Here is a 16,077-nt window from a genome sequence, read left to right on the forward strand (position 1 = left end):
GCAATGGAAACTTTTAGCACATACCTGCTCGGCAGGAGATGTTTGGAATTTGGGTTTTCCAGGCCCTTTTCCCACTTATTAATCAATTTAAATGTGGGAATGGTCTGATCTTTTGGGAGTTTTCTGAATAATGCTTCGCTGATGAAGCTTCTTCCATTATTCAGGCATACTGTGGTGGCGAGAACAGGCTCCTCCCCCTCATTTACCTGAATGGGAAAAACAGCTGTCACCCTTTATCTGGATATCGGTCAAACTTCGAGCTGCTTTTTCATCATCTTTTGTCATGGGATTTGGGTTTATCTCTCATTGTGGATTGGTGTAAAACTTCAGAGTATTTACCTCGAGCGTGGAATGCCACTTAAAACTGGGAGGGATGTTGATTTTTAAAAATGGAGAAGCGTTCCCATCACCAGTTTGTTATACTACGGAGATTATGTTGATGTCTTGGACTTGATTGGTCCTAAAATGGAATTCTATTTTGTCGGACTGCTGTTCAATCATGTGGCATGTGCCATTCAAACTCACATTATTTTTTTCTTTGTTTTAATTTGATTGGCCAGTTAGGCTGAGTCCAGAGGACCTTGTTCATGCAGTCAATCAGGGGTGATAACCTCCGAAGGAGGACATTCCCCAATAGATAAGGTGTGCCCTGTGGAGTGACGACTATAACTGGGTGTTTCACCCTATGTCGCCCAATTTTGATCTCCAGATCTGCAGTCCCTTCAATGGAAGTATCATTCCCATCGAAGATTTGTAGTTGTCCAGGAAGAGGTGTGAGGGTAATTCAGTGACTCTCCTTTCCTGAATTTAGTTGGTCAAAGGCCTTTTTGGACAGGAGGGTGGCTTGCGATCCAGTGCCCACCAGCGCTGATAATGCACACTGACCTTGTACCTTGACGGAAGCATGAAGTCTTCCTTCTCTCTCCTCAAGGGGGTAAAGAAAATGTGCATTCTGTGCCAGCTTGCCAGTTCATTTTTATATTTAACTCAGACAGTGTGTGATCTTGGACAGTTTTCTGTCTTGTAGTCTGGGCATCTTTAAAAAAGATTTTACACCCAGAAACATTTGGGATGGGGAAGTTCCTGTTACCCCCTGATTCTTTGTTGTCATCCTTTTCCTGGAGACAGTTACCCAAATCTGTTTGGGGAGAGGATACCTCAGTGCTTTCAGGGTCATCTGGGTGACATTGTCTGGGTTAAAGAGCTTCTTGCTCTGGGTCGGCTTCATACTTACCCCATTGAAATCAGGGTCTTTTGGTTGTCTTTGGCTTTCGATTTCTCCTACTTACCCTCTGTTCTTTAGGTTCTAGCTTTTCAGGGGTAGAAGATTTATATTCAGGCTCAGAGGTTTCCAGGGGTTTTATTCCGGTGGGAAAGGAAGCTTCCTCTAGGGCTTTACATCTCCCTTTCACCCAAGCCCCCTCCTCTGGAACCTGTTGGTTGTCGGAGGTTTCTTCCTGTCATTGTTGCGGGGCAGCAGACCCAGGTGTCGAGTTATTCTGGGCAGCAGTTTCCAGTTGAGGGTTCTGCTGAGCCCTCAACATGTGACCCAGGTCTGGACTTGTTGTACCAATTGTGACATTTCTTCTCATTGGTAGGGAGGTCTTCATTCATACCTTTGCTGCTCCCGGAAAGGGTAGCTGCCCATTCTCCCACAGTAGCTCCTGTATTGAGAGTTTCCCTGATAACCTTCCATCCTAGGTTGCCCTTCTCCATGATTTGGGAATCTATTGTCCTGAAATCGGGGAGAGAGAGGAGTATTGTTCTGGAAATTGGTGTTTGAAGGGTACCTGGGAAAGACACTTAGGTTGGGGGATGGAGTATCCCTTCCCTCCTCAGGGAAGTTTTGAGGGAAGCTTTGAGGGAGGTTTCCTGGGGCAGTACTTACCTGATTGGACCCCCCCTTGTGCCAGGGAGTCCATAAATACCCCAGGATGGGCCTGTTTATTTATTTTATTTATTTTGAAGCTTATATAGCGCGCCGAGCCCACAGGCATCTGGAAGCTGTCTTACAGAATACTTATGTTATAGTTGCAGCTGTTACACAGAGAAAAAATACAAGACAGGCATAATGCACATTGCAGATAAGAAATAATATACACAATATTTACAATTACAGTATTTAACTGTGTGCTTTGTGGTCTGTGGAGGTGGAGGGTGTGCATAAGTTACCCAGGCTTAGAGTGAAGAGGTGCTGTTTGAGCTGTCAGTGGAACATCCAGAAGGATTCTTGTGCCGTGAGTGGGAACGGCAGTGAGTTCCATAGTTTGCTGGCAATCGTAGGGAAGCTGCTACCACCTGCATTTTGGAGTAATAGCAAGGCGGTGCTGGTAGGCTGCTCTGGTCGGTCTTGCACGCTGTGTCATGGTGATTTTTGTCAGATAGGTATGCAAGGGCCATCCTGTGAAGACATTTGTGGGTTAAGGTGAGTGATTTGAACATGATGTGTTCATGTATCGGCAGCCAGTGTTGTTGATGTCTGATTGCTGATATGTGAGCTGTTCTTGGGATGTTAAGTGCGGCTCTGAGGGTGTTGTTTTGAAGGACCTGTAGCTTCTGGATATTCTGGATCTTAGTGCCAGCATATAAGGCATTACAATAGTCAAGACGGGTAAGGACAAATGCTCTGGCCAGAATCATACAGCTGTCCGTTGTGAGGAATTGTCTGCAGGCGCTGATGAGTTTGCATGTGTAAGTAGTGGCTGAGGTTGTGGCATTGACTTGTTTATTGAGGGTGAGCGAGGATCCTAAGTAGAAACCTAGAGTTTTTACCTTGTTGGTAACTTCAATGGTGTTACCATCAATGTTGAAGGAATTGAAGGCAGCATTCAGTTTGGCGTGCCTGTGTTGAGAGCCTATGCAGAGCAACTCGGTCTTGGCATCATTTACACATAGACTGTGTTGCGCCATCCAAACTTGAATGTTGAGGTAAATGCCATTGAGGGTGGCTGTGTCGGCGTCGTGGTCCACGGATATTGGGATGAGGATCTGGGTGTCATCTGTGTAATTCATGTAGGCAACACCCAGGTCGTCCAGACGATCAAACAGAGGCGTTGTAAAAATATTGTACGAAGTGGGGGAAACACACAAGCCTTGGGGTACTCCACACACGACTATGGTGGGTGGTGCTTTTGCTTTAGTAGAGAAGACTTTCATTGTTCTGTCACTAAGGAATGATTTCATCCATTGTGTGGCATTTGTGGAGAAGTGTGCTGCTGAGGCCAGTTGTTTACACAGGATGTTGTGGTCCACCGGATCAAATGCAGCGGAGAGATCCAGGAGAAGAAGCAAGGCTAGTTTCCCTTTATCCCTAAGGTCATCCATTTGGATTGTTAAATCCAGGAGTGCTGTTTCTGTCCCATGTCTTGGGCGGAATCCAGACTGTCGTAGCCCCAGGATGTTATTGGCTTCAAGGTATTTCTGAATTTGCTACTCTATCAATAATTTTCAAGAGAAATGAAAGAGTTGTTATTGGGTGGTAAGAGAAACGGAACAGTTGTTAATGGGTGGTAATTTATAGGAATGTTGGGGTCAAAGTCGGGTTTTTAGGAGGGGTAGTACCCAAGCGTTTTCTAAGTCCGTGGGAATGCAGTTGTTTTTGAAAGAGGCATTAATAAGATTGGTGATGAAGGAGATGAGTTGGGGTGCGCAGTCTTTAATGACAGTAGGTGGGCAGGGGTCACCTTGGCACCTTGATGGTTTAAAACTTAGAATGATTTGGAGGACTTCTGAGTTCCGTGAATTCAAATTGTGGCATTTCCTTGAGAATAGTGGCATTCTCAGGGAGAGTCGGTGGTTTGCGAAGTTAGGCTATGCTGTTCTTGTTATCTTCAATAATGGATTATAGTTGATTGATTTTATTTTGCAGAGAGTTTTGTATGTTCTCACCCCAACTTGCATCTTTGTTGCAACTTTCCACTGGTGGGATCGGGGTTTCTAACTCTCTGAGGATTAAAAACAATTCCTTTGTGTTAGAGCTGGCTTTAGAGATTCTATCGTTGTAGAGTTTACTTTTGGTAAGGAGTACCTGTTGTTTGTATTCCCTGGAGGCATTGTCAAATGCATTTTTGTTAGTTACTGCAGGTGATTTTTTCCAGAGTGATTCAGCCTTTCTTTTAGTCCTTCTTAGCAATTTTAGCGCAGTGGTGAATCAGCCATTGGGGTGGGCAGGTTGTTTGGCTTTACGTAGTGCGAGCGGGGCTATTTTGTTTATGGCTGCCTGTATTGTGTCATTGTAAAGTTTGGTCATTATGGTTGGGCCAGTGTTGTCAGCGGGTGGTGTTGCTAGGATAGGTTGCAATAGTGGGAACAGGTTGTTGGCTGTGATATTCCTTTTGTTTCTGGAAGGCGCCTCTGGGGCTAGTATAGGGAGGTTGGTTTGGCTGATCTTAGTGTCAACATTGAATGTAATAAGGTGGTGGTCAGACCACAGACAGGGAGAAATAGATGTGATGGTGGAATTGCAGTTCATGTCTGCAAGACAGTCGAGTTTACAACCTTTTTCTGGATCCTGTGAGCACATTCGAGTGCTGACATGGTGTTAGCCAAGGATAGAGCATTGTTGTCGAGGGGAACGTTCAGGCCTAAGTTAAAATCACCCAGAATAATGGTTTGTGATTTGGGTTGGGCATTGGATGAGATGTTTTGTGTGACCTCATTCTCAAAGGTGAGTACAGGCACAGGAGGTCTGTAGATAAGGTGAATGTTTAATGTAGCTATTGCTGATAGTAATCTATTTACTGCTAGAGGTTCACAGGAAGTAAGGGGGGTTGCAGACACCACTCGCATGTTCAGGGATGTTTTTGCTATGATGGCCACTCCTCCACCGTTGGCATTAGGTCTGTTCCTCCTACATATGGAGTAGCTGTCTGGAACGGCCAGTAAGAGGGCACGGCCCACTGCAGCATGGAGCCAGGATTCTGTTATGGCTAGGAAGTCTAGATTGTGTGATGTGATGATGTCAGCAATGTCCAGTGCGTGGACTGGGAGTGATCTGGTGTTGATGAGAGCTCCATTGGTTGTGTTTGCTGGTGAGGGTGGGTGGGTGAAAGTTAGTTTGGGGCGTGCATAGCGTAAGAGTGAATTTCTTATGAGGGTGGTGGGGGAAGAGGTGCCTGTTGTGTCTCTAGTTGACTTGGTTCTGGTAGCAAGGTTGGCGTTTCAGCGTAGCAGTGGGTATGGGCAACTGTTGGTGGGGTTGAGACGATAAATGGTTGCCCTGCCTCCCAGGTTGTGCTTGTCATAAAACATCGGGAGTTTGTGGATCACCTGGGGAGTGGTGAAGTTGTGGTTGAGCGGCATCAATGGGAGGTGGTGTAGGCTGGATAGAGTAGGCATCAGGAGTGATGAGGGGAATGGCTATAGACTGGGATGGACTGATGCTAGATAGGGTCATAATGTGACATATGCAAGTCAGGTATATGATTAAAGCAGAGGGAATGGTAGTCGGTAGGATAGGTAGGCTAAGTGGTGATGTACCACCTACTAGACTATAGGGTCAAAGGGTGGTTGGGTAACTATATGAGCAGGTAAGCCTTGTAGTGAGGGTCAGCAGACTCTTGACTCTAGTGCATCAGGACTTGCTGCAGGTGAGCTGCAGAGGATGCTAATGGGACAGAAGCCCTGTGAGGGTTGTTATCCAGGGGCAACTAGCAGGTGCTCACAGTGTCTTACTGTGTGGAGTAGAGGTAGGCAGTGCAATGTGTGACACTTGATGATATTAGGTAGGGTGTCAGCGTAGGTCACTGAGACACGTGTAGTAGGAGCTGTGAGCTGGCAGAGCAGTCCTGTCACTGCGCAGAGGTGTCAAGTGGGAGCACTACCAAGGAATTGCAGAGCGATTCAATTCAATGACAGTTCAGGTTAGTGTCGGAAGTGTTACTAGGCATGACTCAATTACGAGATGGCACTCAAAAGTAAAATACAACATTGCGAGGTTATGGGAACGCGAGCAAGGAACGGCAGGATGACTCAATTCAAAACAGTTCAATATTGGCCGCCGGACGTTTGACAAGGCATGACTCAGTTGCGAGATGACACATCAAAAAGCAAAAATGCAACATTGCGAAGTTATGGGAGCAAGAGGGCACGCAAGAAACAGAATGCAGCATTGGGAGATTATGAGTACACGAGCAGGTACTGCGAGGCGATTCAAATCAAGACAGTTCACCATTTGCAGTATTGGGATACAAAGAAAATCAAGACTGTAGCAATGACATTCGAATCAAGTCAGTGCAAATCAGCATTGAACATTTATAAAAGGCAAGCATAAATCATATAAGCGATGAAACAGGGTGCGTCATGAGCGTGTGGACATAAGTGTTAACATTCAGCTGTTATACATTAGCATGGGCTCACACACTTGGGAAGCATCCAGTGAAGTTGTAGCGCTTAACTGAGAGGTAGCGTTGAGTCAAGGTCTTTATCTACTTACTGGTGAGTGGGGCAGCCAGTACAAAGAAGTTGATTGTGTTCATGCAGAGTAAAAGAATATTAGATACCATCGTGAATGTACATCAGAGAGTTGAGCAGTGAGGTGCAAAGAGGGCACTTGCCGTAGTGGCCAGTCTCCAGTCACATATCACAGTGAAGCGAGTCTAGGGCTTGAGGACCTCGAGTACGTGAAGACGGGAATTTGCACCCTAGTGATATAGTATTTACTGGTTTGGGTGGCTAGAAAATCAGCTTATAGATAATGCTAATTCAGCTGGGGTTTCTTACAGCAATAGCCGGTGAGGTTGTTAGGGTCCGTTGAAGAGTTTAAAGTTTGCGGGATGGTGGGGTAGACCAGGAGTGCAGGTGGGCAGAGGCGAAAGTGTCGGGCAGCGTAACTGGCCCCGAGTCCCAGCAGGCCGGACAGGCACAGACAGGCCTTGTAAATCAGGCCTTTGAATGAGGGCCAGCTTCCGCCTGCCGGTCGATATGATTGCCTCTTCGAGGGGTGGCTGGCCAATCACTAGAAGCGGTCGTGTAGCAACAAGCTACTCAGGCAGTGAACATTATGTCGGCCACTTTCAAAAGGCCGGAATTCGTATAATACGGATGATGTTTGCAAATTGAAACTGCTGGGCTGAGGCTTAACAGACCTCGTGTGCACCTGATTCGCTTCATGATGGCGATGTTCGAGCAAAGCGAATAAACTGTGATAATAAAAGCAATAATAGTAAGCTTTTATTATAGTAAATATATTATATAGTTTATAATAGTAAACATCTTTAATGAGATTACTGAGATTGCCAATTATGCAAGGGACAGAGATTGGATCACTAAGAAAGAACTTGAATTCCTGACCAACAATCAAGGGAGATTACCTACCATCTATGCCCTCCCCAAGATCCATAAGAATAGTGCCAACCCACCAGGCAGGCCGATCGTGTCTGGGTGTGGCTCGATCCTTGAACCAGTTTGTAAATTTATAGATTTTTTCCTGAAACCCATGAGTGTCCTGACCCCCACATACTTACGTGACACAACTCATACTATCCAAACCGTTGAAGATCTACCCTTTGATCCGACATTAAATTTGCTAGTAACCATGGATATCAAATCCTTGTATACTAGCATACCACAGGGTGAGGCTATTGAGTGTATGCGGAGACAACTGATCAAATATGACCTTCAGAACAGAGTCCCCATTCCCTTCATCATTGAGTTACTATCACTGGCCCTTACTAAAAATTACTTCAGCTTTGACGGTCAGTTCTACCTCCAGACAAAAGGGACGGCAATGGGCGTGACTTTCGCGCCAAGTTTAGCTGTCCTTTTTATGTCAGAGTTTAAGGAGATAAACGTTTTTGCTGAAATCAACCCATTCAAAAGTCGAATACACCAATGGAAGAGGTATATCAATGACATTCGCTTCATTTGGGAGGGCACCAAAGACACCCTTGATAACTTCCTAGCTTGGCTTAATAATGTGAACACTGACATTCAATTCACAATGGAATCCAGTGAGACCATGGTTAATTTTCTGGATTTGGAAATTAAGCACAAAGAAGGAAAGATAAAATGTAACCTCTTCCGCAAACCAAGCGATAGAAACACCCTTCTTCATTTTTCAAGCGATCATCCGAGACATCTTAGAGAGAACCTCCCGTTTGGTCAATTTCTAAGAATTAGACAAAACTGTTCTGACATTGAAGATTTTTACCAACATGCACAGGATTTAGATAGCAGATTGACTCAAAGAGGATATCTACGCCACATTATATCAAAATCGAAAAAACGTGCCATATTTTACAACAGGGAGGCCCTACGGGCACCTGAAACCAAAATTCCGGACGCTCGCCCTAAGACCACCTGTGTATTACACACGGCACTCACTCTCAAAAAATAAGAAAACTAATTTCAAAATACTGGCCCTTAACTAGACTTTGTCTTCAAGATGAGCCAGTCCCCAGATTTGCTTTCAAATGTGGTAAGAACTTAAGAGACCACCTTGTGCACTCCAGATTTGTTAAACCTGCACCGAGAGTGTGCCTTTGGAATCTGAGGAGTGCTGTGGGCCACTTTGCATGTGGTAATTGCACAGCCTGTAAATTTAGAAGAAAAACAAAAGAGTTCATGGTTAATGGAAGACCATGGACCCTCCGTAACCTAACGAATTGCAAAAGCAAACAAATGGTGTACGTTATTGAGTGCCCTTGTGGCCACAGATATTTGGGCTAGACAATGCATGCTGCCCATATCAGAATCTGCGAACATCGTTCAAGGATTCGGTGCAAGACCATGAGTGCACCTCTTGTAAGCCATTATGTAGAATTTCCCCACTCAATTGATGACATTGCCTGGTGGATTATAGACATAGTTGTCCACTCCTCCAATGCCCTCACAAGCCTTCTATCCAAAGAAGCCAGATGGGTCCATAGCCTTGACACTTTTTGCAATGGCCTCAATGAGGAATTCATACCTCCTATATGACTCCCTGGGGCCGTGATTGGATACACTTAGGCCAATCTTTGTACATTGATCAAGCCTTTGTTTTCACTCATGTCTGCCACTACCACCCACCCGTGACCTACGTGCAAGGGACTGCTGCCCCTGAGATGCATTATTTTAACTCCGGCACCCTGTCTTGCTGCTATTTTCAGCAACAACACGGCCTGCTCCTCATGCAGGCTGTGCTCATTTTCATGGCAGGTGCCTCCATCTTCACGGCCTGCCCTTTTTTCGCTCATTTGTCTAGCGCCTTGCCAGTTTGCTCACTGCCTCGTGCTCTGACAGCTGACTTTTCCTGGCTCCTCCGTTCTTCTCTGGAGCCAGTTTGCCATGACATCTTTTTCTGCCATTTGCCAGCCGGCTCTTTCATTTTTTAGTTGCTAGCACGGCGTTCTTTGTTTACTGCATTATTTTCTTGCATGACACGGCAGCCTCCTTCCCTGCTGCCCTCCCTTCGTGGCGTCTTTCATTACCATATTTCGAGGGATCCTTGCCTGCCTGACCCTGGTGCTCAGTTCCTTTCACAACCCTATGCCGGGATTGTGAAGGGACCGTGCAGCAGCAGCAGGGTCCGCCTTCCTTCCAGGGCTGTGTTTACATTTCAGGCAGATGCCACGCCCATTGGCTCCCCAGCCATGATCCGTTCCACTACACCCAGCGTCCCGTGCTGGGCGCCTGACACCCCCCGCTCCCTTTGTTTGGAGTGAGGTTGCCGTGACAACCTTCCCGCGACTTGCAAGCCTGCTTTAACTAGCCCCAGCTGCTCGTCCCGCGAAGGTTTCACAGCAGCTTTCTCCGCAGCATCACGCAGCATTCTTCTTCCCGTCGGCTGCTTCTACTTCGGGAGTTCTGCCAGATGAGCCACCGCCTCTGAGTGTGTGTATAGGTAGGCAGTTGACCTTACACATGCTATTCAGGGCTTCGACTCCCGTGGCACGCCCAGTTGCTACCCCCATCGGAAACTGTTCAACTATGACATATGCCTACACGGTGCTCTCCCTCATAACGTCCTTGCTAATTATTTTCTTCCCCCATGTTTTTCGGTTGATTGTGTTTCTCTCACAGCACCCACTGTGCCGTTGGATTTGGTCCACGCTGTCCATCACTAACTCTGACTGCCAAGTATCCAGTCCAGTCCCCAAGTCCAGTCCCACCTGGAGCTTGACCGGCAGGTAATCCTTTTTAGTTTCCTGCACATCCAATTATCCCTACTCACTCCTACGTGTGCTTCAAATGTGCCATTTCTTACCTGTACGAGCACCCGCTGCTCCTAGTTTGTGGTGCCGGCATGATCTGCCCTTTCTCGCCCTCGGTTCTGTGTATTTGAATCCACCCAGATATTGTGTCTGTCATCTCCCAGCTCAGCTTTACTCACGTTTTTCATTACATCAGCATTCCTCTTTTTTCCTCAGTTTTTGTCCACATCCTTTGGTGTTCATCTTTAACAGGCAAAACTTGACCTGTGCGTAGTTACTCATACACTACCTGTCGATGTTTGCTTGCTGTAACCTTCATTTGTCAACCCCATGATTCTTTCCCACATACCTGAGGCCCCCTCTTTCTTTTTGCTTTTGTCTCTACAGCTGTTGTACCTCTGCACAGCAAGTTTAGAGCTTTGGCCCAGGTTCTTTTACAATTTGGCTGAACCGAGTTACAGTACAAGAATCCTAATACACTGAGAAAGTAGCCCTACGGATTCCCCCCTGTTCTTAATGTGTTTACAGGCTGAGTGATCCTGTATCCGTGACAGCAGTCCCCTAACTCAGATATCCCTTAGAAGTTGTCTAACAAAATACTGTGCGCATAACACATGTCCCATTTCTCTCTGCCCCCTGTAGGGTGAAACTACCATACCACATAATTCCTGCCCTGAGGAAGGCCCTTACTATTGATGCCCGTTTGGCACGCCGAAACGTGTTATCCATGTGTACTGTTCCCTTTTCGATTGGAAGTACTTTGGGAACAAGTCTGTGATCTCTCCTACACATGTTGGCAGATAACCATTCAAATTTAGTTGATTGAATAATCTCTCTTTCTACCTACCAGGGTAATTTTTAACACACCCTGGTAGTACCTATGTTGTAGGAATAACTTGTATCCTGCAAGGACTGTTTCAGCGTTTCAAGTCATTTCAAACTATCCAAATTGCTATTTCATGAATATTTAGTTCTTTTGTAAATTTATGTATATATGATGAATGTTATGTTTTATGTCTTTTTTTCTTTTTTTCAATTCCTTCATTTAACTTTTGTAAACATTTTTGAATAACAAAAAAATGTGTTCTGAATAATAAATCTATTGTCTGTACTCTTTAGACTTTTTCTTTGGTTTACCCTTCGTGATTTCCTCTGAAAGCACATTCCTCGCATTATCATGGAGATTTAACCAAAATAACTGACACAAATTAGGACTGTCCACAGCATGGGTACCTCTTTTGGTTCTATTTTAGAGGCCTTGTAAATCAGGCCTTTGAATGAGGGCCGGATTCGGCCTGCCGTCGATATGATTGCCTCTTCGAGGGGTGGCTGGCCAATCACTAGAAGCGGTCGTGTAGCAACAAGCTACTCAGGCAGTGAACATTATGTCGGCCACTTTCAAAAGGCCAGAATTCGTATAATAAGGATGCTGTTTGCAAATTGAAAGTGCCGGGCTGAGGCTTAACAGACCTCGTGTGCACCTGATTCGCTTCATGATGGCGATGTTCGAGCAAAGCGAATAAACTCTGATAATAAAAGCAATAATAGTAAGCGTACAGTTGCACGTCTCCCTATCTCACCGGAGTGATTTCAGTTGTTCATACTGCTACTGCTGCTGCAGCTGGGGCTCCTGTCCTGGTGGAGAGGGCTCCTGCCCTCTCACGATGCTGGACGTTGAAATCGATAAGATTCGGCATAGACAGCCCTTGTAAATCAGGCCTTTGAATGAGGGCCGGCTTCCGCCTGCCGGTCGATATGATAGGCTCTTCAGGAGGCAGCTGGCCAATCACTGGAATCGGTCATATAGCAATGACCTACTCAGGCAGTAAACAATATGTTGGCCATTTTCAAATGGCCGGAATTTGCATAATAAGGATACCGTTCGCAAATTGAAATAGCCGGACTGAGGCTTCACAGACCTTGTGTGCGCCTGATTTGCTTGATGATGGCGATGTTCGAGCAAAGCAAATATGTTAACCCTTGTATCCTGGACTGAAATAGGTGGTAGGGTTAGATGTAGCGTTGGTCTGGGACCCTGTCTGGCTACCACCCGATTGGGTAGGATCCGAGGGTCTCCTCTGCCACTCATTCTGCTTGTTGGTGTGAGGGGTATTTTTAGGCCCCCCCGGTCTCAAAGTTCAATGTGGGTGTATTTGTCACCTTTGCTACCTTTACAGCGGCAGGTGTGTTTGATGGTTTGGGGTTTTTAGGGTTATCTTTATTTTCAAAGGGCGTTTGGACCTCATAAATTTGGGTGGCCTTTTATATCACCCAATCCAGGTTCCTACGCTCATGGAAATCCCTTACTAGTTGGGTCATGTTCTATTTTGGGAGCGCATGGAAGTATGTGTTGATGAACCTCCGGCTAATGGTGTTCACCCACCTAGAGGTCTGAGCAAATGCTCGCTTCAGCTCCTGCACAAACTCTCTAGGCATTTGGTCTTCCCCACACTGCATGTTGTGGATGGAGAAGTGTTTTAAAATGGCCGCCTTGTAGGTGGACCACTTTTGGTGATCTTGGTACTCCAGTCCAGCAAAGAAGCTGGAATATTCAGGGGAAAATGTCCATTTGACAAACTCCATAGAATGACTATCACTCCTAATACCAAATGAAATCATCATCTGATCATAAAGCTCTAGATGCTCCCATACTGAATATTTGGCATTCTTATGGTAGGGAGTCATAAAGCTCTTTATGGCCTTTATCTGCCGAATTGAGTCTTTCAAAAGACATCTCTTCTGTTTGGCAGACTTTCTTTTCCACTGCACCCGAGTCCACTCACCCTCTGATTCAGAGCTGCTGCTATTGGTGGTCCATTCCCTGTCCTCCCGGCGTCCGCTACCTCTATGAGACTGGGAACACCTCCCAGAATGACGGGGTCTGGTCTCTTCCCCCTGTGATAATGTGGGCTCTCATGGTCAGTTCCCTTATACTCCCCTCTTCACACCGGGGAGTACTCATCCCCCTAATCCCGCCTTCCGTGGCCGGTGGCAAATTCCTCAGCCTCCCTGAATGTGTGGAGGCTTTTAAAATACTATTTTGAGGTCTAAACTCTGGTATTTCTGTATTGAAAGGTGGCCCCTTTGTAACTTCATTTTCACCTTGTCCAACACCCTGATATTTTCATCATAGGAGCCCTCCTGATCAGAAGTACCTGCCAGGGTATTTTTAAATTCCCAGAGCCCACTGGTCCAGCCACCTTCCCTTCTGCTGGGTAGAGATGAATTTTCATCAATATCTGATAAGGACTGGCGTTCTGGCTCAGGTAGACTAGGCCTGGTTGAATCCAACTGCCTCATGTCCCCCTCTTCTTGAAAACTGGCAGAAATGAAGTCAACTGCTGTTTTTTAAGCTTTTATTTGAAAGGCAAGGTTGGAAAAAAGGAACTGAAGGGGAAAATCGTTTTTCAACACACCTACAAATAAGGAATAAATGGGAAAATACATTTTGCACAATTTGTTCTCCAAGGAAATGCAGGGTTTGGAGATGCTGGGTTTGGATGCAAGGGAATCAATGGGAAATTTAATTTTACCCCCTTGCCATTTGCTTGAAAGGGAACGTTTTAGGATTAATTCTTTTGGGATTCAGGACCCCTCCTTCTGAACAGAAGTCAGGGGTTTCAGATGAACAGTCACCCAAGTCTTTCTTGTCTGTACCGACTCTAACACTTTGGGAATGAACTTTGTTAGTTTTGAACTCCAACAACACTCATCCCGTGATTTTCTATATGTGAATTAATTGATGTAACTTTAATTCAATGCACTAGGGATATACACAGCTTCCCCCTCCCCACAATTTAATGGAAAGGATTAAGACAGGCTGTTCCCAAAACAATTCAATTTAAATGGATAGGGGGATTTTCTATAAAGGAATTAATTTGAATTGGATTTGGTACAAGGTGCCAAGGGCCTATCGAGTTTCACCCTCCTTCCCACTAATGGAAAGGGATACAGTCAGGTAGCTCCCCACACAATTGATGGCTTTTGGATTAATATTCTTACATGGGAGGCCTTGAATATGGGGCATGGAGGGAAAAAGCAGGACTCCTCTGATGACAGCACAGATCTGATCAAGGGCTTCCGTCAAGGATTTTCTCCTGCTCCCAGAATTCCTCTTGCTCCTCCCGATCCTCTCATGGGGTCCCAGCTAGCTTCTCTATTCCCTATCACTGTCTACAATGCAAGGACTGAGGCCTCTCTGCTAGTTGTTCCTCACAAGAGTCCGGCAGTAGACTACCTCCAGGAATAAAGTGAAAGGCCCTATTCTGATGCAAAATCGACCTCTTAGAGGGCTGAGGATACTCCTACATTATCATAATTCCCATGGTAAGGATTGGCTAGCACTCTCCCTTCACCTCGCACCAAGACATCCACTGGCTGGTGATAGGACCAGAAGTTGGGAGGTATGGGTTATGGAAGCTAAAGGAGGAGGAAAAATACATCATCCAAAAATGACAGGAGAGTTTTACCTTTTTGGGTTCTGAAATACTAACAACATGGCAGCTATGCTAATTTTGAAGATAACTACTTGAATGCATACATTTTTTCGAATTCTACATTTTAATGGCGAGTCAGAAAATACTAATTTTATTTCCTGGGCGTTAACCTCTGTTTTTCACGCTTTGTGGCTGTGCCATATTAGTTACAACCCTGACACTACACATTTCCAACCTTAATTTCACTATCTATCACTCTATCAATATTTCCAGTTCCTCAGATGTGTGAAATTGCCGAATCATAATCTTGATAATAAATTAAGTTATTTACATCACAAAAATGTCAGTTTTACATGGTCTTGATGGGCTCTTTATACCCTTCAATATGAATCCGGGCTTGTCTCACTGGGACACACAATGCTATTTTTATTTAGGAAAATGTGTTCAGTTTAAAACATACAGCAATGCATTTTATGAGAGGTAGTTTCATTTCTGGCCCCACCTTTTCCCCTCTAAGTTTCCATTTCTTCTTAAACATGCGACCAGGCCATCTTCTTGGGCCAATGTTTATTCTACCCTCTTCTCCTGCGCATCACAGGGTCTTTGCTCTGAGCTAATGCACCCTTTTTGCGGGACCTGACATTAAAGGTAATTTCTGTTGGTCATGTTATCTGTATCACCGTAATTCCAATCTCTCTCTATATATTTTTAACATTTGGACTGAAAACTAGAACTGTTTACTTGGTGGACCCAGCCCCAAAGGTCTTGGGGTCAAAGTTTCAGCTCAGAGAGAAAAATAAGTTGCAGTTTACAATTCTGAAAGAAGATCAATTTAAATGTACAATGTGGGGCCACAACCTTTTGTATTGCATCTGGGCTTGCTAGCAAGAAATAAACTCTTTCTTTACATAATGTTTGTATAGAAATAGGTTCCCTCTCGATATTAGTCACACAGATAGGCCATAGTTATATAACAAACCAGCGTTCACTTTTACACAAAATGAAATAAGACTTTCCCTGTAAATGTTGTCATTTTATGTGCTAAAATTAAGTCTCTTTATCCTAAAATGGCAGTCTGCCATTCACTTTATTTCTTAAATGTAAGGCATCATTCCTCCTTTTAAGCTTCTAACTGCCCAATGTTTAAAATATATATTTTCTTTCCATGTGCACTGTTGCAGTTTTGAATCTGTCAAAGTGGGCATTTTCCCTTTTTACGGAGTCAGAATCTGCAATGCCACATGTCTTTTTGGAATCCATTGGACAATGTTAGTTATATTTCAATTCTGACTTGCACTTTTCTTCAGCTCAGTGCCTGTACATTTTAACAAAATGGAAGGAGGCCCATTATTGCTCATTCACTAATTGTGCAACATGAATAAAAATATGTTTCTACTTCTATACACCGGCCTGTTTCCTGGCTTATTAGTGGCACAGGGGGGTAGAAGCTGATTGGTATTAGACAGGCTGGAACTTGACCAAGTCTGAATTTGTTAAGCATTTTACTG

The sequence above is a fragment of the Ambystoma mexicanum genome, chromosome 11 (assembly GCF_040938575.1).
Source record: "Ambystoma mexicanum isolate Mex_15411 chromosome 11, UKY_AmexF1_1, whole genome shotgun sequence".
Classification (NCBI taxonomy): domain Eukaryota; kingdom Metazoa; phylum Chordata; class Amphibia; order Caudata; family Ambystomatidae; genus Ambystoma; species Ambystoma mexicanum.